This window comes from Rissa tridactyla, chromosome 4 (assembly GCF_028500815.1).
Source record: "Rissa tridactyla isolate bRisTri1 chromosome 4, bRisTri1.patW.cur.20221130, whole genome shotgun sequence".
Lineage (NCBI taxonomy): Eukaryota > Metazoa > Chordata > Aves > Charadriiformes > Laridae > Rissa > Rissa tridactyla.
The window spans coordinates 20317063-20339675 of NC_071469.1; the positions used below are offsets into that span (position 1 = coordinate 20317063).

The following is a 22613-nucleotide window of genomic DNA, read 5'->3' on the forward strand; positions in this document are numbered from 1 at the left end:
AACCAGACTAATAAGGAATGTCAGCATCTATTTTGTTGAAAAATTTTAAAACCATACTGTCCCCACCAAAATATTAACCACAAAGTTCTTCTTTAGACTTTTTCATTTAGCTTTCAAAGGGTAAAAAAACCCCCAAGATCTCTTTGTTGTCATCATCTGCTTTTTGTTAAATCCAAATGCTCTCTTAGCCCATTGCTACGGTTGTTGATTGTTCACTGATGTTAACTCACATTATTGCGGACAACAAGCTCAAAGCTTATGCAGCTTCAGGCTTACTTGACATGAATCACACTGCGCCTTTTCAAACTCCTGCTACAAAGTTCCCTTCAACAAAAATTAAGCCTCTGAGGTTACAATTATGTATGCAGCCTAACTAGTCCCAGCTAAAGCAAAAGAGATGTAAGATGTAAGGTCAAAAAAAATGTTTCTGTCCCCTTCCTTTGCTTGGTGTTTGTTTAAATTCTGCCTGTCTGGAAGGAAAAAAGCACTGAAAATGTTTTGATAAATTAAATGAAAGGTTTTACCTAATACTACTACACTCAATACTTTCTCCAATACTATAAAATAACATCCTAGGAACATGCTTAGCTGATTTTTTTGTATGAGAGTCTCAATAGCATTCTTAAAAATGCATATCCAGTGCTGACACTGAAACACATCCAATTATCTTAGAATCATAAATAATTTCTTTAAAAGTCTGTTACAAAAGCAGAATTCATTGCTCTTCAGCAGCCACTCCAGCTGATGAAGCAAGCTCAGTTTCCCAGGGGAATAAAAAAGTAATCACAAATGCAAACCAGAAATCTGAAGGGCAGTGGCAGTATGGCCAAGGTTAGAGAGATCAGCTTAGATGAATATTTCCATCATCCCCTACAGGCACCTAACAGGGCACTCCCTCTCCTGGGAGGGAAGACATCTCTAGCTCAAGTTCTCCCTGCCCTGGTACCCAAGGTTCACCCTTGGCCAAACTTCAGGATTAAGAGTAGGTCTGAGACACCTGATGGGGATCGCCAGGCAACTGAAAGGAGTGGGGAACACTTCAAGCCTGAATATGAAATATCTGAACATCAGCAACATGAGCCACGGTCCTTGTCCTTGCAGCTGGAGAGAAGCTCTAACTAGCAGCATTTTGCAGGTAGCTCCCACCTGAGAGTGTGTTTTTAAGCAACAAGAATTACGTACCACCACCACCAGTCTCTCAAACACACAGACACATCTAACACAACAGCCAGATAGTCATTACCTCCTCGTTTCCCCTGATGTGTGAGACTCTTTACCAGGAGAAGGCTTGTCAGAAAACAATTTTTAAAAAAATACTGGCACACTGAAGGCTCTATTTTTCACCAGGATTCAAAATGGGTACATTTTCCAATCCTTTGTGAAACATTTCCTTTCAGCATTACTAATTGGATTGTTTTCACTTCAAGGGGGGGGAATGATTGACAAAATGCTTCTACCATCAATAAAGAATCATTATTTCTGACATTTCTGTGGAAAAAGTGACTATCAAAAAAGTAATTTTGGTGTAAGAACTTGACTGCTCATTGACAACACACCACCCCCACCCGTGTTCTCAGAAGGGCCCGGCACAGTGCTGTCTGCTGCCTGAAGACAGCATCATCTACAATGCCTGCTACCAGAAAGACAGCTTAAAGCCTGAGGTATCAAAAGTCAATTGAATCTGGAATTCCTCGAGGTACGGCATCCTGTAGCTGATTTTCACGTTCTCTATATATTCTTTTCTCACTATCTGCAGAGATCCTCAGGGATCACATTTCTCTTCTCTGCATCTCCTGGAGCACCAGAGCAGAAAGGGACTGAATTTTCTTCCTGTCCCATGACAGAAATACATCTACTCCTGATGGGCTGCACAGTACCAGAATGCTGCAGTCTACTATTTGATAAGAAAAGGCAGGAATGATGAGCTTCACAGGCTCCCAAATCCAACACAGCGATCTAAATACGTTTTCCCTTGCGCTGCATATTAGCTTGGCATAGAAATGATTTGTGTCAACGCTGTATACAGATTGTTCACAACTAAGTAAGATTAGAGCTGAGTCTGGAAAACTTATTACACAAATAATACATTCCAGCAGTTCAAACACAGACGCAGTAGAGAAGAGGACGGTATTGACTGACAAGAAGTCACCCAGCTCCACCCTCAAGCAACTCTTGTTGCTGAGGTATTCCAGAGAATAAAGCCACATTTGATCTTTTCATATTTCCTTATCAGATATAACTTAGTAACAGGTATGCTTAAACTGTCCAGAAGCCAGCACAGTCCCGAGGAAAACAAAACCTTACATCAGACTCCTGAAGGTCCCAGGACCAGATATAGAAATGAGACTGCAAAGAAGTGAGGATATTACTCCTGTCCATAGAGATCCAGCAGACTTCAAAAAAATGACAGGGGCCTTTTTCAATATATTTAAGCTTCAACAAGCGAAAACAGGAAGATTATAAAATGTCAAGACAATTCAATCTTTTGCTTTTCCTTACAAAGAGCAAGACATTTATCTAAACACTCAAGGGTTTTTGATCTTAGCTGATACTTGGAAGACATTTAAAATAACAAGACAAGGCAGGTAAATCCTGCACTACAGCACATGACTTCAGACCTCTGAGAACAGGGACAGATACTCAGGTGAGAACAAGGATGAAATTAACGTAGGACCACACCTGCTCACCCCTCCAGCTTCCACTGTCAACTGAGCTACTGTGATTCATCCCCAACAGCAGCAGTGGCAAGGACAAAACTACCAGCAATTCACTGAGCATCAGTCCCACAATACCCAGCACTGCTGCTGGCAACAGGAGTTTTGAGGGAATTTCTCAGATACAAGGTACTGTGAAATGGAGTTGTGATGCTTTCTTCTTATGCCTGGGAGACAGCTTTCTGGCTGGCCTCTGCTCAGCAAGATTGGTGATAAAGATTTCATCCTGCCCCAGCCACTCCAACTATGCCTGCTTTAGTTGGGCTTCCTTTGCTCTGGGACTAGATAACAAGCATTTAAAACACAGAAAATTACAACCTGTGGTTGAATGCACATTTTTCACTGGCATTACAGTACCACGCCAGAGATGAACGTGTTCTTTCCTATGATGATACGCAATACTCACAAACATTGAGTTAAATTAAAATAATGAGGGTTTTGTAATTTGCCTGGCTTTCATAAAGTTTCTCCGGCTCCAGGCTGGAATTTCAGGTGTTAAAAAAAAAAAAGGAATAGGAAAAAAATAATCTCTGACACGAAGAACCAAAGCCCTGGTAAGTGAGATATTCATCTCAGGAACAGCAAGATGTTAATCTTGTGAGTAGAAGACAGGTTCTAGCTGAGATCTGTGAGGAGGACAAGTAGTCTTGAATGTGGTTATTCCAGTGACAGAGAATGCCCTGGCCAGCCTTCTGGCCACCTAACTGGCAATGTTAGGTGACAAGGCTGCAGCTCACTTCTTCCGCGTGCGAAAAACTTAAAAGTTTTTTTTTTATTTAACATGGGTGCAGAAGATGCTCTGCAACCTCTCCCCTCCCTTCTAAGGGTCTGGCTGCCTGGGCTCAAGCAAGCCCAGACCTAGAACAATATGACCATAAACTGAGACTAGACTGCTGGGAAACAGCTAAGTGTGAAAAAGTTCTGTGAGATACCCTCCTGCAGGGCCCTAACCCCTTTGCTATGGAGGTGCACTTAAGCTCAAGCCCTTGGGCCTTGCCTGAGTTCACACAAGCTTGTGCCTGGCCCTCTACCTCATAGTGCTCATACGTGCTTATTATAACTGCAACACCCTAGCTTGATCTTGGACCTTCCTCATCTCTATGCATTGGATCGCTGCACTCTTGGCCAGCCCTGGTTACCACCACTGGGCTTGCCTGCTCCTTCTGTTCAGGTGCAGTGAGACTTGCCGAATTAGTGGTGAGGGCACTGTCCTGCCTGCCTTGCTGTTGTCCTCAGCTCCCACCTCCCCTTCCCTTGTAGGGCAACCCACACTTGAGCTTGGAGCCAAGCACCATGGGATCCTGGTCCTGAACCTGCCCAGAATCAGAGCTGGCCTTGGCCACAGGTAGTTAAAACTCTTAGAGTGAGTAAGGGAGAGGCTGCAGACTGCTGGGGTGCTTTGGGCAATGACACAACCTTGTAAAGCACATTCAAGTCTTCTAAGACTTAAAAGCTTCTTGAGAAAAAAAAAAAAAAACAACAAACTACTCCCTCCCAGCTCTAACTATAATCTGCCATATAACCTTGCAGAAGTATAAAAAGTTTTCAGCACAAGTCTAATATGAAGCATACTGCAAGGTGATCCCTTTTCATTTGAGTTGTTCTGCAGCAATACTTCCCAATGCTTTCTTCTTTGCCACAAAGTAAATCAATTCTGCCCCAAACCCACAATGGTTAAATTACCAACTTACCCTTCTCTGTTATCTAAGTTGCATTAATTATGTTCAGCTTAATGGAAGCAATTATTTAATTAGTACCAACTGCTGTTCACCTATATACTCCTGTAGAAACGTTCTGGGTTACACACGGCCCAATTACCTGCTGAATTGCACAGCACCTCATCACAAAACTATTAAAAGTTCAGCAGAAAACTCCCTAGACAGTACAAGGCTTTCTTTTTCAGAAAGCTGTGATGCCAGTGGAGTAAAACTGAGAGGGTTGACGCATACAGCTTTGAAACAGCTGCCCTTACATGTAATGAGTTTATCTGTTTTAGAAATCAATAAAATATTTCCCACCTCCCCCAGCAGCATTAATAGCATGACTACTACTAATATGGGCATAGTACTGGACAGGATGAGATTCCCACTTCAGTGAGAGCTGACTGCCCTCAGACATGCACATACACTCAGAGACCACACTTCAACAAGTACACAACTAGATGGCATACACAAAAGGCAGGAGGAAGAAAGTTAGCCTAAGTGTTTCTCTTAAGCTAAGCTTTGAACTTAAAACACTTCAGATCCTCGCCTAAAACTCCACAGCATCAATGTGGACCTAAGTGACACATTCAAGCTTGTACTGCAGTGTGACTCTGGTCCTTGACTCCTAGCTTTATGACTTTCTCACAAAATCATCTGGCCAATGGCAAGCAACCCTTCCTGGAGAAGCAGCTCGGCTGCTCTCATGACAGCATGTACGCATGTACATCTCTTACCTGTACACACACACCCCCACTGAGCTTCTCCTGACCAGCTGAGGACAATCGGATGCATGGGTCAATCACCAGACACCACTGAGGAGGAGCTGGACAATTTCCCTAATAAACAGGGAGAGCTCAGCTTGAGGTGCCGTTGTCTGTAACTAGGTGGAGAGTTGAGAGGGTGCGCTGCCAGACAGAGCACAGACATGAGAGCCAGGGACATCTAACTGTGGCACTGTTTCCCATGAAGATGGACTACAGAAACCCTTAATTTCAGGGGGCAGGGAAGAGTACAGAAGTACATCAAAGCCCCTACAGCACTAAAGGCTACAGTGAGGCTGGCAGAACTCACTGCCTCGGGGCAACCAGAAACATAGAATGACTGGGGAATGGGAGGTCTCCAGGGTGCATGGAAGAGCCATAAGCATTGGTAATCCATACATAACCAACCTAGCAGGTCACTGAAATGGGAATGTTAGTTAATGTTGGCCTGCGAATCACTTACTGAGCAATCCTGAGGGTAATGAGATCTTATCTATACAGACACTGAAGACAATTCACTGAAGTTAAGGAATTTTGTTAGGGTATTACTTTCATTAATGTCTTTAAAAAGAGATTTCTTCTACCCTGTGTAGATAACCGTGCCTGGGAGGTTTGTGTAGGCAGACACAGTTTGAAGACACCCTCTTGAAAAACAGCTACCTCATACAAGGGACAGAGAAGACAATGAAAAGCTGAGACGTATCTGGCTGGAATTCAGACTGCCAAGAAACAGAATGGCCACTCTTAGCAATTGTGTAGAATTGCTCAAAAATACATACTTTGAACGAGCTATTGGCCATGTGGAGATCCCCATGAAAAGGCCAAGATGTTTACATCAAACTCCTCTGCTAACCTCCAGAGAATTTATAACCAGACCACAAGACACAAGCTTCGCTTATTTACAAGCGGAACAAATCCATGCGTGATGCTTGTGCTTCCACCACCCTCCTACAAGGATGGATCACAGAATGCAACATACAGAGCTGCAATGGGCCTCCTGGGTGGCTTGTGAAATCAATGGCAAATTAACCCAGGCCTCATTTTTTAGAGGGCTGCATGTCAGCCAAGGACGAAGTGGGAAGGGACTGTCAAATTTTAAAAAACAATTCATCCAAAGTTGCAAAGCAACTCCTCACACCTCACTGGTAACTTCTCATTAGCACTTAGTCTTTGCTGTCTGGGAGCACGTGATCATTTTGCATTGCTCATCTGCTGAGTACAAAGCTAAAAAAGTCTCAGCCCCCAAGGGTCCATGGCCTGACAAGATGACAGCACTGCTGGAGTCCCCAGACTGAGGAAGCTCTAGATAATGGGGGAGAGGACGAGGATCCTGATGAGGAACATCAGAAGTACCGGTCACTGGCCCTCCAGGCTTAAGCCAACTAATCCACAGCAGGAACACCAAAAGGCTGTCTCTCTTTCCTTTTCTCCTCTTCCGCTTAATTAAAGTGATTTCTAGCGATTAGCTGGCCTCTATGTTTTGTTTTAAACGGCAACTTCTTTACATCCCTACTAAAAATACAAAAGTATACAAAGCACAAGTGTCATTCTGCACAGAGGGTGCTGAAATATTAAAATCCTTTTCTTCATCACTGTGAACTCAAAATATTGTCACACCAAGCATAGTTCTAAAGCTGCAGACAAGATAAGTTGAATAACATACTCTACTGGAGTGTAACACTTTAACAAACTACAGATGTATCTGACCTCAAGTTAATTGACTAACAAATCACTGAAGACCTGGGAAATGAAGGCCAGAATGAGGAAATGTCTTCCCTCATTTCCTATCACCTTCACCAGCGCATCTTCCAACAGTCCCAGGGTTGCATTTTACAGGATGCTAAAAAAGGAAAGGCAGCCACTCTGAAATTTATGAGGAGCCAAGGGAACCTACTGAGTGCCACCTTTCTCGTTTCATTCCTCATGCCACTGGCATAAATTGGGTTCACAGTTTGCTCCCTCACTTAACAGCTCTTAGTATCCTGTATTCATATATCTCTCCCTGTCTGCCAGTTTTTAATACCATTTACCAACATCCATTTCTTCTCAGCTGCCTTTCTCCCTCCAGGGTTCTACAACCCTAAGGGAACTTGGGAAAATACATATTCTACCATTCCTGCTTATGTTCCCAGGTCCTTAGGATAAGGTACTGCACACATCTTTCCTCAGGCTGAAGAGGACTAAGTGGGACAGTCTCCATTATAGGCTAAAAAGGCTGTTATTTAACCCTGGATGCTTACAGTAATAGATGTGACTTGCTGGTACCACGAAAGGCTCAGGAGCACAAAATGAAAGGTTAGTCAAAGCCAAGTTTTTTCCTAGACAGGAGTGCCGTATGCAGGAATCAGGCCAGAAGGGTTGGTTTTTAAGAGATAATGACAGTATAAAGATGCAAAAATGTTTTTTTCCTGGCAGGATTTCGTTTCTCTTTTCCTGGGTTTTCTGTGTATGTTCTACAGCATTTAAATCTAGCTGTTGGAGCCTCAAAAGCACACAGGTACCCAATACAATACTCCAACTAAATTCCTCTAAAAAATGCCTCAAAGCCATTTGACTGAATGAAGAAGCAGAAACATTTACCATCAGGTGGCCTTCTCAGCTACAGAAATTTGCACCACAAGCATCGGTACTCTAGTGCTATTTGCAAAAGGTAAGTCTGCCAGGGCTGAAAATAATATTCAGGAGCAATAAAACCTACTGACTGTGGCTTGTAGCAAAGGCAAACTTTTTGAAGAACAACTTCAAGGCATGGTTGAGATGTCAATTCCTGTATGGAACCAGTCAACACCCTGTTTATTAACAGCCAAGAGGCTCCAAAGAGACCCATCTTTTACAGATACCCTTGCTGTCCTTCAAAGCAGGGGAAAAATGTAGCAAAAATGGATTGAAAAGTAAGGTGCCAAACCAAAAGAAAACTGAAGCTCAGGAGAGGTGACCACCGGACTTCCTAAAATAACCAGGACTCAGGACTCTCTGCTAGGTGTCATATACCTAAGGCACTACAAAGATGTGGGCAGACAAAGCAGTGTATAAATCTAATTAGAGCACTATGCAAAACTTGTTCCAAGACACTTTCTAACCAAGAGGCTAACCTAGAGACAAAGTAGGGACATATATGGCATTTTCTGGATAATATTCACAAAATAATACTTAGAAAATCTTGTTTTCTCAAATAAAGACGAAAGCGAACAGTAAGAGACAGTTGTTTAGATTTTATCTCACTTACAATGTTCTCATCAACCTGACCCATATAAAAAAGTTTGCTGTCAGCTTTTTCTGGACCCTTGCTACAAGTAATTCCCTGACTGCCCATAGGCCTTCTTGTCAGTACCAGCTCCAGAGATGCTTCTCATTTTTCCTCCATCTGACACTCTTTCAAACACTTATTCCAGCAACAGATCTCACACTCCAACTAGCCTTGCATAAGGAGCAAGATGTTGCATAAGGCCCGTTCTGCAGTGTTCAGCACACCACCATGATGCCATACAAAATGCACTTAAACTACTGCAGTAAAGCATGTTGAGTCTAGTTTTAATAGAAAGGTGGAAAACTGCCAAATTCCTAAATAGATCTCTAATAATAGCAAGATGTAAAATTAAACATCAGGAAAAATGCAGATGATGATTCTGGCCTTTAATGTTACAAACAGTGCTAAAATACTGTGTTTCTTCAAAGTATGAAGTCACTCCAGTATTTAACAGCACTTGAAGAGCAGTAAGCTCTATTTTGTTAGAAAAAAGTAAAGTCTGTAATTGAGGTTTTAAAAAGTGACCAGGATTTTATAAAGGCCGATTGATAGTACTACTTGAAATTAAGTCCTTTTAAATAATCTCATGTTATACATCATTAAACTGAAGCATTCAAAACGAAGGTAGAGAACAAAGCACAGACAGATAATGTGATCTGCCCAAGGTCACCTGAAAATTTTTCGGAGAGGCAACAGGAGAAACTTGTTTTTGACAAAAGTCTATGCCCTGATAAGAAAGACAATCTTTCCTCCAATACTGTATCTTGGGGTGATTAAGATCATATGTAGGTACAAATATGTATTAATGTAAACCCTACATTCCTCCCTGAAAAAATGCAAGCAGGTATCTCCTGACTTACCCAGGCAAACTACATACTATAGCAAAAATTGGGCGTGCATGAATCAGAACGGAGTCAGTTTATTGCTAAGGCTGTGCCTGTCCCTAAACCAGCATACTATCTTGGGTGGAATAAATGTCCCCATTATATTTATAATGAAGCTAATCAATCTGGGGATTGTAAAATAACCCCGTCCAGAATTTTGATGAATCACATGACATGTCTTCCAAGGACTCTATTGTTAAAGATGCATTTTTTTACCAGAATTTCAGTAATTAATCCTGTTTTGCGGTAGTTTTATTTTTGTGTGGCTTATCCTTTGATGATCTAATTTACATTTATAATGATCTATTCCCTCATGAATTAATTGCTTATGTTATTTTCTCTATTAATCAGACATCAACATTTGCATTACAGATGACTGTTTGCGTTATTTTCATACTACTAAATCTGGCAGCATGATACTAATGATAAATACTTTCCTCGGTTCTAGGGGTGAATTAGCATCTCAGTCCTTTTAAACAAAGGCATTATTAGGATCTTACCCCTCTTTTGAAGTGGGCTGGTGGTTCTGTGGTATTATCCACATATATTTATTACGTCTAAGAATTTACTTTTTTTCTGCAAACTGTAAATACACAAATATTTAGTTCACCCATTGCTGTCAAACAAGCCCTGAGCAAAGGGCAAAGAGTTATGAATCTGAGGTCACCACAGAATCCTTTTCTAGATCCCCACGTACCTTCATAAGAGTTTCACACCTCCCAGCTACTCACTACAACTCCTTCCTGGACGCTATCACCCACAGTGCTCCCTAAAAAGCTGGTTTTGTCAAAATTGCTTACTTACATTTAGGAAAAATAAATTATCAGTGCTAGTATAAAACAGTACAAATTGTTGACCTGAGCTAGGCAACTTGATTGTGCCTGGAGCAGATAAGGGAGTACCCACGGACACTGCTCTCTGTCCACAGACCAGGGAGGTAGTAACCTTTGGACAGTCACCTCCTTCCTGGCACAGTTAGGTGCAAAGGAGCACATGCATGTCCTCAAACATGCGGGCCAACAGCAACAGGAGGAAGAGCCTGGTTATCCCACTCCCCACACTTTGGTGCTGCATCCTCACGTGCTTGTAGGGAATAGGAAGCCATAGCAGCTCCAACGATGCTCTCCCTGGGCTGCTACTCTGACATACAGGTTTCGGCATGGTACTAATATACGTTCTTTGCACGGGAGCGATGAAGCTCTTCTTAAGTCCCTTACACTCACACAGAAGCACAGTCAAGGTCATACTACATCAGACTATTAAGAGACATGCTGCTTCTACCCAGAAGCATCCGTAGCCCCTTTGGGTCAGCAGCTTCAACAACAGACTTGGTATTCCCCAAGTAAAGACTTGCTAAGCCCTGCCAGTTTCCACTTTTACAATGGCAAAGAAGAAATCGGACATGTGAAATACTTACACTAGTGTCAGAAGCATAAACAAATGGTGCATCACAAGGAAACATGGTGGAAGCCATACTTTTTATAGCATGAGGAAAAATTCCCAGAGGATCTGTCACATACATCTGAAACTCCCCAGCTGTGGGCTCTCTCTTCCCCTCAGTGTCCTTGAACCAGCACTATACCTGCTGCCTTGAAATCCGTCAAGGAAGAAGCAGTTCTGTGCTTGCCACAGAGGTTTACAAGCCATTTCTTTCATTCTGGGACGGTGAGCATTTCCTCCATGTGATTCCAGTCAGACAGGGAGGTATAAATACCTCCTCTGCCCACACCCATGCAGGAATCTTTTCCCTACCCCATCAAAGAAAAAAATCCATTCTGTCTTATGGCAGTCCCCACTGAACTGTCTGCACAAGCAGTTGGTGAGTCCAAGAACAAGTGGCTTTTCCGGACGTACCTGGAACCTGCACAGCAACACTGGCAGGCTGTCTTACAAGGAAAGACAAATTGAAGGGGGCCTATTACATCTTAAAGTGATGAAGCCCTTTCTGACACCTGTTTGGTTGCTTTCTCAGCTCCTGCCCTAGGGCCAAACTACAATCTATTCAATCCTCAAACAGCGTTATTTTCTTCTCTAGACATAAGGTGGGCTGCTCATGATGTAAAGGACCTTTTAGGGAGGTAAAAGTCTCAAGGTGGTCTTCAGTGAGAACACCTTCAAATCAACCAGCTCAGCATAAGGCATCTGCTGCAAGGCACGAAGTATTGAAGTACTGGCTGATAGAGCCTCAACTCGGCAATAACTGGGAAAATGGCTTCAATAACACATTCACGGAATGTCCTCATTTTCCAGTCAATGAGTATGGTCCCTCCCTTGACTTCATGGTCTGGTTAGTAAAGCTCAGCAACTGTATTCATTTTTGGACACAAATAATACTCTCACATCCACTGGTAGATGTTGTGCAGAAGGCTGCTCATTTCATGACATAAAGCTTTTCATATGTCTCTCGTTCCTTATAGCATATTGTTGGATTCTGTCATTCCCATGTTGTGTCAGTTCTTCCCCATCTCCTTATACGCTTTACATTACACTGTTGGTCTTGCATCATATTCCTGGGGTCATTAAGTACCTGAACTGTAAACATCCTTATTCTCTGCCACAAGAGATCAGGGAGAAAACTGTGCAAGGCAGGTCAGAGTAGCCCCCTCTAACAAGAAATGAAAGCCTGGACTCGTGCACAGCTCCAAAACTTGTGCTGTTGAGCTGCCATAATGACATACTACATCCCATTAATCTGCAATTACACACTGACAGGGACTGTCAATCTAATACCATATCCATTCAGCAGAACTAAATGTACCATTTCTGTCCCCAACACTGTTCCTGTGCCTAAAACTCTTCAAAATAAAGTTAAATGTGTGATTTAATGGAGCAGGGAAGAGTCCAAATTCTGAATTAAGGAGGAGAGAGATTAGAGCATTTATAGCCTCACCACATCTGTGACTGTAAAGCCTGAGAAAACAAAATGACTGCAGGAATATGTGCAAGCACAGAAATCATCTGCTAACGTCTGTAGTAAACTTGTAGTTTGTACTCACAAATCCCCCTGGTACAATCAACTTTTTGTTATCTACATGTGCTCACCACATCTGAGAGAGGTCGTCCTCCTCAGTACTATCCTGTCTCAAGTCCCCCTTGGTACCTATTACACCTGCCCCCAAAGCACATCACATTCCCTGATGGTTCATCTTACTCAGCTTGGCAAAACAAAAGACATCAACACTCTATCACACTTCCACAGCTGAGACACAACAGTGTTTTAACATCACTGGAGGCTTAAGATGAGACATAAGCACAGTCCAGTGGATGGAAACCAGGCTGAGACTCCCCATCTCCTCTGTTCAGACTGCAGAAAGACATTTCCTTTACACGCTATAGTGCCACTGAAGTTACTGTCCAGTGGTTGCTGCCTTCTCTCTGCTGGTGGAAGTGCTGGTGCAAGTGCTGCTGGGTCCGCTTCGGGTAAAACCCATGAGGACATATCAGACCAAAGGCTGCAAATTGTTTACAACAAACTGATAGGTTCAGCTTCCCACAGATTGCCCTGCTGTCAGATCCCTGTGGGATTGTCACCAGCCCTGAGAAGCAGTGACAGGTAGCGACATCCTAGCTGACACAGCTGGAGCCAGAAGGGGACATCTCATAAAAGCTGGAGGTCTCATTCCAGGAAAAACATGCCTGCTCGGGGGGAACAGGAGGTGGTGCCCAAATGCTGTTCTGGGCGGATATCGTATCAACCAAGAGCACATAAATGCTGTCTTAAATGACACCATGAGGCTGCAAGCTCTCCCAGACTGTAGAGCTGCCCCAAGGCTGAACTCAGGCTCAGCATCCAAACTAGTTCTCTATGTACCCCGCAGCCAGTGGAGACAGACATCATCCGAGCATGACTTACCCACCTTAAAATAGGCAGCTTAAATAGCTGGACTGAAGCACTTTCTGGCCCAGATGCTTTAAGTTTAGACAGCTAGAGACAGATGAGATGAATTCCACTTTGATGAACTGAGCCCTGCCATGATGGGATTCAGCACCCAGGACTGCAGCAAAATATCTATATCCACTGAGTGACTTGGGTATCCTTCCCAAAGCTGTTTTAAAACGTATTATGACATTCAATTTCAGTGCAACTCAACAACTTGCACAGCTGTTTATATTTTGAAAGTATTTAAGAATTTTAAAACACTAAACAAAATAAAGAACCACAAACACAGAAACGGCCACAATGTTCTTTAGAACGTGCCACTTTGCAGCATTACAAAGCACAGCAGCCACTCCAGAAGAGCATGGGAACACTTAACCATTGTAAATGCTGTTTTCGAAAACTGTCTCCTTCCCTTCCTGCACTCACACAGCTGGTAACTCTGTGCTCCTGTGCCCAGGTGACAATTCAGCAGAAACTGTTTTCTGTGACAGGTCTGTCACTTTGTCAATGGCACAAACATGGCTATGGGCAAAATTAACCCCAGCAAATTAGTTTGCTGAGTACTCCTGCTTACCTAAACAACTGTGGCATCATAATTTAGCAGCTAGTCAAGAGTCTGAGTCTGGGAGTAGGGAGTTGCTTTTTAGAAAGGGAGATCACAACAACCAGGTCTGGAAAAAGCTGGAGACCTTGCATGAGGGAACATTGCCTACAGCACCACGCACCTACCTGCAAGGAGGGACTTGGTAAAGAATGAGAGATGGTGCTGCCAACTGCGTAAGGACCATGGCAGCACAGATCCAGCTGCCCTGTAGTTGCTCCACCTTACACCAGAGCTAGCCAAGACTTGATGTCTAACTCAAAGTCTGCTCACTTGTAAGTTCTTTTGTCCATCTGCGTGGCATGGAGAGACCCTCTGTTCCCCTCCAACTTAATCCCCAGCTGTACTGGCTTTACGGCACAGAGTGGCTGATCGCCAGCAATCTCACCTTAGCAGGTTCTGCTCCCTAGTTACACAGCATTAAGACCACCTACATCCTTGACCAGACTTTTTTGGAGTAGTTTGACAAAAGACATGCACATCTCCACTTGTTTGTTTTTTGTTATAAAAGGAAAGTAAAGGTGTTAAATCACAAGCCCTTGATACTCCTTCTGCAACAGACTATTAACACTCTACGAAATCACACAGCATTGTCTGCTAATAGAGAACATCAAGGAAACTAACGCCATTTGCTTGGTCTCCAGGAAAAGCAATGCTTATGAAGTGTTAAAAGGCAAAATGTTTTATTTCTATATATATATACACACACACATATTAAGGCCACATTACATAACAAGTTGCCTGACTTCTATGCGGTCCTTAAACCTTTGTTCTTTAAGAACAGCATAGAAAATGAGGATGTGGAGCCCAAAGACATTTAATTTCTTCCCTTCTCATATGACCTATCTACTTTCATTGACATAATTTCATTTCATTTTAGTTTTTGTCTCACAAGAAAACCAGACCTGTAATGTTTGGCTGCCAAGGAAGTTTTAAGCCATTCAGATCTTCCTAGGTCTTGTAGTCATGGTCAACCATGAGTGGCACAGAAATCTGGTGGAAGGAAATTCAAAAGGCATATTCTCTGATGTAAAATACATTTTAAAATAACTTTTTTTAAAAAATCATAATTTAAAAAAAAAAAACCACAACAATCTGATGACCATTAGTCCTACTGGAAGCCTATGGAACACATTCTCCTGTATATGAACCTTAATACTGGAAACTTTAAACTGCCTAATTTACCAGGCATAATCACCTACATAAGAATACGATTTCCAGTAATGGAAAGGAACTGTTAAAACAGCAGAAAGGGCACACTGAGAACCATTCAAGCTAAAGCTGGGTAAAACGCAAACTGAAGAAAAGCAGAAAAATTTATTATAAAGAGTAATTAACCACTTCCACAAATTAATAAACTGCACAGTAATTTGTCTGTCACTTCAAATCCTCAATGAAAGCTGTATGGTTTCTGACAACATACTCCAGCAGAAGTCAAAAATTAAGGGCTAGATACAGGAACTGCTGAATGAGGGCCTTCAGCCCAAGTTAACCAGGAAGCCTAGGTGATTATAACACTTTCTCCTGGAAATCTATTAAGCCTGCTTGTATTTATTAGATGATAGAGACAGTCTACTTCTACTAAGGGAAGCAAATCCTGCCAAATATAAATCAGAACATTATTATCAGGACAACAGAGCTGTCTTGACACACAGAAAAAAAGGAACCAGCCCAAAATGCCTCTGATTTATATTCTACAAACAAAATCAAAGGTCACACAACTCCTAGCACAATGTCATACTGTGTGCATTAGCATTAAGGACACAGACAGCTAAATAAACATATTTTTAGAATTAGTAGACTGTGCTAATTGAGTGCATATTTGCAAAATTAATATAATTCATCAGAAAAAATAAATAAATCTGTATTTGGATCATGTACATGGTTACTTTCTCCTGACAGCAGGGTCACAGCAAGAAGGCATGGTAGGAAATACAGAGACTATGACTGATAAAATCACGTAACAGCACTGCCAGCTCTCATAAATAAATCATACATCACAGCATTTAGCATTTGCAGGACATTGCAAGAGTCCTTGATGTGAAGTGAGTGGCTCCTTCAGCTCTATTATTTTTAGGTCTGCTGGTTCAAGCAGAGTTCTGTGTAGGACCCTGAAGCAAAATACTCCCCAGTTATCTGATTTGGGGATTATTTTTTTTTCCTCAACAAGGGACTGGCAAAGATCTTTTCCTCCATCTTAAGACACGCCTGTGGCCCACCATATTCAAGTTCTGTCATTTCTTGTTCTGCAACTTCTGCACTGTTCTCAGTTTTCCTCCAGCATCGTTTTATTTTTCACATACCAAAGGACTATACAGGAGAAAAAGTACAAAGGCAGGAAAGGAAAAACACGAGATCATAAGGAAGGTGGGTGGTGCTTACTTTAGCAGTGAAGAAGGAATAATGGAGGAGTCACTGTCTTGACACACGGGGAAGTCTATGAAGGTGATTACATTTTTATGTGCACTCACAATCACATTGTTGAGCTTCCCCTACTGCAAACACAGAAGAAAGTTCAAAAGAGAAATTAAATTCAAGATAAATTTGCTTGGTCTTTTAAGATATATATTATTTTTTGGAAGAGTCTCATGATTTAGTTTGATTTGATCTCTTGAGTTCAGCAATGTTGTATGGAGTCCAACTCCCATCTCTGAGTAACCACAGACAGCTTCTATCCTCCTTCATACCAAAGAGGGCATCTTACCAAAATATCTGCCCGAGAGATGCATCCCTTCTGATTGCAACTAAGCCAGCAAGCTCCTCTCTCCTATTTGCAAGTGCAAAAGACTATGAGTCTCCCATTTGCATCAAGCATAAGACCTTTGCAAGAAGTACAACTCTTGCACGTAAAAGGTAGAATACCATAAGGAAAGCTCAGCAGATACAGGCATTGTTGGTAGTATTTTGCATTAGCTGTGAGGAGGGGAAGCAGGGTGAAGTGGTAGGCTGCTTTTATTAAAAACCCTCTTAGGACACTGGACAACCAGCTGAAGTTGTGAAGCCAGCACTGAGCCTCACATCACCACAGTTGCTCGTTTAAATGAGCCAGCTTAGCTACAGGTGCAATGGAGAACAGTGTGCAAGTGTGAGACCTGCTTAGTCTGATATTAAATCTCTTGCCCACTGTGGTGGGTCAGCCTTGGCAAAGAGCCAAATGCCCACCCAGGCGCACACTCACTCTCTCCTCTCAGCAAGACATGGTGAAAACAGTACGAATAGGAATGAGAAAGCCTGTGAGTTGAGATAAAGACAGGGAGGTTGTTTATCAGTTACGGTTGCAGGCAAAACAGACGTGACTTGAAGAAAATTACATAACTTATTGACAAGTAAAATAGATTTAGGTAGTGAGAAACAAAAAGACAAACATTAAAAGACCACCTTTTCGCCCCCCTCTCCCAGGCTCAACTTCACTCCTTTTCTCCAGACTCTACGCCTCAACACCAAGCAGCACAGGGGGATGGGGGCTATGGTCATAGAATGGTTTGAGTGGGAAGAGACCTTTAAATGTCATCTACTCCAATAAGCAGGGACATCTTCAACTAGATCAGGTTGCTCAGAGCCCTGTTCAGCCTCAACTTGAATATTTCCAGGAACGGGGCACCTACCATATATGGGCAACGTGTTCCAGTGTTTCACCACTCTCATCATAAAACATTTCTTCCTTGTATCTAGTCTAAGTCTACCCACCTTTAGTATAAAACCATTACCCTTTGCCCTGTTGCTACAGGTCCTACCAAAAAGTCTGTCCCCATCATTCTTGTAGGCCCCCTTCAAGGAATGAAAGGCTGCAATAGCCTTCTCTTCTCCCGGCTAAACAACCCCAACTCTCTCAGCCTGTCCTCACAGGAGAGGTGTTCCATCCTTCCAATCATCTTCATGGATCCTCTGGACTTGCTCCAACAGGTCAAGATCCATGTCTCTCCTGTACTGAGGACTCCAGAGCTGGACGCACTACTCCAGGTGGGATCTCACCACAGTAGAGTAGAGGGGCAGAATCACCTCCCTCAACCTGCTGGCCACGCTTCTTTGGATGCGGCCCAGCATACGGTTGGCTTTCTGGGTTGCAAGCACACTTTGCTGGCTCATGTCCAGCTTTTCATCCACCAGTACACCCAAGTCCTTCTCAGGAGGGTTGCTCTCAATCCCTTCATTCCCCAGCCTGTATTGATAACAGTGGTTGCCCTGACCCAGGTGCAGGACCCTGCACTTGGCCTTGTTCAACCTCATGAGGTCCACGTGGCCCCACTTGAGCTTGTCCAGGTCCCTCTGGATGGCATCCCACCCCTCAGGCATGTCAACTGCACCACTCAGCTTGCTGTCATCTGTAGATTTGCTGAGGGTGCACTCAATCACACTGTCTGTATTTATGTGATATATATGAAGATATATGGTCAGCACGTAACAGTCCCTCTCTGCTCCTTCTTCCTTCTCACACCTTTCCTCTGCTCCAGCGTGGGTCCTCCATAGCAGCACTTCCTTTGGGAATGTCCATCTGCTCCTGTGCTGGTCTTCAACAGGCTGCACGAACACCTGTTCCACTATGGAGCACTTCCTCCTCCTCCTGTAACCTCGGTGCTCCCTCTGTTGTTTCTCACTCTTTTTTTTTTCCCTCCTTCTCTGCCTGTGCAGTGTTTTTTGCCCTTTCTTACATATATTTTAACAGAGACACCAACATAGCTGATGGACTCAGCTTTGGCGTGCAAGTGATCCCCGAACATCTCTGGGGAATAAATTTGATGATTTCAAATAAAGCAACATAAAAGAGATAATCAAAAAGCATTCTAAAAGGTTTCAAAACATTAAGAGTATTTTCCTTAAAAAAAAAAAAAACAAAAAAACCCACCAAAACAACTAAACAAAAAGCCATATTTCACATTTTTTAAACTTCAAGCAAATTAGTTTTGCCACTGTCCGCAATCAGAGTGTCGTAAGTATAAAGTGTTGGCTGCCAAACAGGATTTAAAATAAACAAAAATAAATTAGAACCATATTTTTCATATCAGGCACACATCCTGCCAGAGGTCTACAACTGTTCAATTGGCCCAGACCAGATAACTGAAACACACAGTCCCTGGGACACACACACCATTGTCAAGCCAACACAAAACACTGTGGCTAACCCGTCAACACAAAGAGAAAAAAACAGCAGCAGCAACCAAAACGTCAAAAAAAAAAAAAGTAAAAAGCATACAGAAGCCAAAATGCTGAACACTGTCATTCACTGTTAAAAACTGCCAAGAAATGGTTAACTCTCAGAATTATTTTTTTCTAACTTTTTCTATTTCTATTTTTCATCTATGAAAAAATGTTCATATGCTCCTCTGGTCCTTCTCCCCACAGGAACAATGTCCACAGCACAAGCTGTAATAGCTGCAAAGAGGCAGTCTTTATAGAACGAAAACACCAGACACAAAAACTAGGTCAGTGCTGAGGCTTTCCAAAAGGGCATTTTCCCCAGAAACCCCACTTCTCTGCTAACAGCAAGGTTACAGCCGTTCCAAACAATTACAAGCCATCGCTGCATCCCAAAGCAGCAGCATCTTACGAAAATTCAAAGTAAGAATCTTTTCAAACTTACTCCATCTTTGCTTGCTTAATTTCCCTATAATCCCCACCCACGCTCCAGGGTCCCAAGCTGTATAGGTGAGCCCTGAAGAGGTGGTCCAAAGCTCACTCAACATGATCTTATGACAGAGCCACCATTAATGGAAGGGCTGTCTAGAGAAAGAGCTCAAACCAGCGAGTTTGTACTTTGTATGCCATTCCACTGTCAGACATCATGAGTGAAGTGACAAATGATATATGCAGAATACTGTATTTAAATGTCTTTCCTCTGCCTGCTCTTTATCTTCCTTTTCTCAGCACACAGAATAATTCATCAGAGTGCAATCCTGAGAGGTTTTGATGCCAACATTTTAGTCTATAGTAAAACATCAGCAGTTTTGTCAAGTATTTGTATGTGTGGACAAACAGACCATGTCAGGAAGAGCCCAAGGCCCTGACTCAGCAAAGCAGAGAACACTTAGCACCTCCCTGTAAAGAATCCGCGCAATCTCATGCTCAGGGATTTTGTGTAGGACTTGGGTATCTGTGCTTCAAAACCCCTGTCTGGCTTGGGGCAAGTCAATCCATCTCCCTCACATCTTAACTCCCCATCTGTAAGATAGGGACACTGATCTCTTCTCCTGTACTAGGCTGTTGTGATAACATATCGGAGACTGGACAGTATTTAAACGCTATAGTTAAAGGGGCCATGTTAGTACTTAGGAGAGACAGATTCAGCAAACCCTTGGGGGAGGGAAAGAAAGCATGTCTTTTAAGAACCTAAAAAGATTAAAGAGCACAAAGTCTGACTATAAGCCAAAGGGAACTGCACTCTTAAATCATTTAAGCACTTCTGGAAAACATTCCTTGATTCAAAGGTTTAAGCACCATTTGTGCACTTTAAAGAAGAAACAGTACCAAAGAGCAATGGACCTGCTACAATTTAGCACTGCCTAGACATTTGCTGAAAACATACTTTTTGTGCAAGGATGACAAAAATTTGGTGAACAAGCAAATGCCGTCAGTGCAGAAGGATGATGAGGACACAACAGATAGGTATTTTAAGAATCCTACCGATCCCTCTTTTTCTGAGCATAATAAGAATTTACTGTCAAATGGTAAAACCCTGAGCCACAAGATATTCAGTCAATAAATATGACTGAAGATCAGAACTTAATCCTGTGAAATAAAAACTATTACCGTGTTTGCATTTAGCAGATCAGGCCTGTAACTCTGTGATGTTCAATTAACCAAAAGCTTTGAAAAGGCATTAGCACCTTAAATAATCCATGGCACTGCATACAGAACAACACTATTAATTTTCATACTACGGTGCAAGCTTAAAAAAACACAACAAAAACCAAAAGCAACACAACAACCACCAAAAAAGCCCCAACACCACAAAGCTGATTTTATGGTCAGTAATTTTTTGGTCAAAGACAACAGCATAAAAGTGGCTGTCCACAGCAGATCCTTTCCATGACATCAGGAAAAGAACCCCAACATCTCACCTGTATTCAGTAAACCAAAGGGATTGGGCTGCAAACTGCCTTTAAATTGTTTAACCAGCATGAGCTGGGGCACTGATTCTGGAGTAACACTGAATCCCTGCTCTTTAGAGTGTATTCTAGGTCCCCTCATATCCACAGGAGACACAGTCATTACAGCTCTTTTAGTTTGTGGATCTTTGGTCTGTTGTTTTTTTTTTTCCCCTACCAAAAATTATCTGCGAAACACAGTCTTTTTAGCTCTAGCCAGAGGCTCTCACTAAGCGCTGGAGTTTGAGCTCTGGTGTCAGCCGAGTGGACGGTCATTCCCTGAGCAATGAGAAGCACGAACTGTCACAGCTCCTCAGAGCAGCTTGCTAACCCTGAAACACAAAGATTTCTGTTTAAACGGAGGCATGGAGAACATGAGTGCTGACACAGACTTCAAGAGAAGCAAGAGCCAGGACAGAACCAGGCTAGATTATATTATGAAGATCTGATATACCAAGAGTGGCTCCTCCCTGTAGAATTTTAAGCTGGGGATGGAGGTAGGGACGGAATAAAGATGGCACTGATATCTTCCTTCCACAGTTTTTGTCTGACCTTTGGTAGATCCCAGCAGATATCTCTCCCATCTGTGCTGGGTTCAATGTGCCTTTTCTGTCTCCAAGACAGCCAAGCAGACACAAAAGCAGAAGTCAAAACATCTGTCAGCCTCTGCTACCTACAGAAAAGAGTGACTTTTTGCTTGAGAGACCACAGCACCACAAAAGCATTGGCAGGAGGCCTAGATGTGCCAGGCTCTGTAGCTGGCTGAATGAGAGGGACAGATCTGACAAGGGCAAACATTTCCAGGACACTAGCTGCAAGCACATAAATGGGCTTAGGGACAAAAACCAGTTGACCAGGAATTGCATTTAGCAACAGTGGGACAACTCTGAAAGGGAAAGGTGAAGCTGCAGCAAGATGAAAGGGAGCAGGACGATTGGAGCTATGCAGCACAAGACTGGCAACATATCTGGGATTTTAAATTAGCCTTATGCTGATGTAACCAGCCTTGACTGCACTTCAGTTCTCACACAAACACCCTGGATGCGCTTGGCCAAGGACAACCCCTGCTGTGGGCATGCAAATCAGACAGCAGCACTGCCCCCACCTTCTCCTCCTGTCTGTCACCCTGCAGCCACAAGTCCCTGTGCAGTGCCCAACACACATCAGCTCCTACTGGAGATACCCAGAAGCAAGAGTGACCAGAGATGAGGCTGGAGAGGAAGAGAGGGCTGGCCAAGTATTTGCCTCATGCTCCTTTCTCCAGGGTACACTCTCACTCCTGACAAATACGAAAATCCTCTACATGCCCTTCTCCCTTCCTCTGCCAGCCAAGATCACAAATCACCTTGTCTGAGTGGCACAAGAAGCTATCCAGGCCACCATGTATTCAATCTGAGTCTATGTCAACTCTTGTACATAGAAAGCACTGCTAGTAAACAATAACAAGAATAAAAAGAAGATTACCCTGCATATGCAAGGAATAACACATTGAGACAGCAATTTTCAGGCAGCAATGCGTCCCCTTCCCCCTTCTCTCCTCCAGCCCTGTTCCTGTAGTACTTTCATGTGCCTATCATTGCAACAAAAGATATATGCCAAGCTAATGAAGTGTCTGGGTTGTGGTATACGCATGTATAAATGAGCCAGCACGGCCCCTGTGTGTACAGAGTAACTGCAGGAAACACATTTCCAGACCTGTCAAGACTCATTTCTTTTAGAAGGAATAAAAGATAGCTGACTT

At 42.8% G+C, this 22613-nt stretch overlaps 1 protein-coding gene across 20 annotated transcripts in view; it reads right to left on the minus strand.

Annotated features, from left to right (window-relative positions):
* TSPAN4 (tetraspanin 4) overlaps window positions 1–22613 on the minus strand; it is a 460958-nt gene that overhangs the window by 297008 nt on the left and 141337 nt on the right. The window contains exon 1 of one of the 20 annotated variants that reach the window (XM_054198985.1): window positions 16173–16256. The exons of 18 other annotated variants lie outside the window; for them this stretch is intronic. The gene's annotated coding sequence lies outside the window, so the exon portion shown is untranslated. Of the gene's footprint in view, window positions 1–16172; window positions 16257–22613 lie in introns of those variants that run through there. One more of the 20 variants, XM_054198980.1, reaches the window with a different exon arrangement.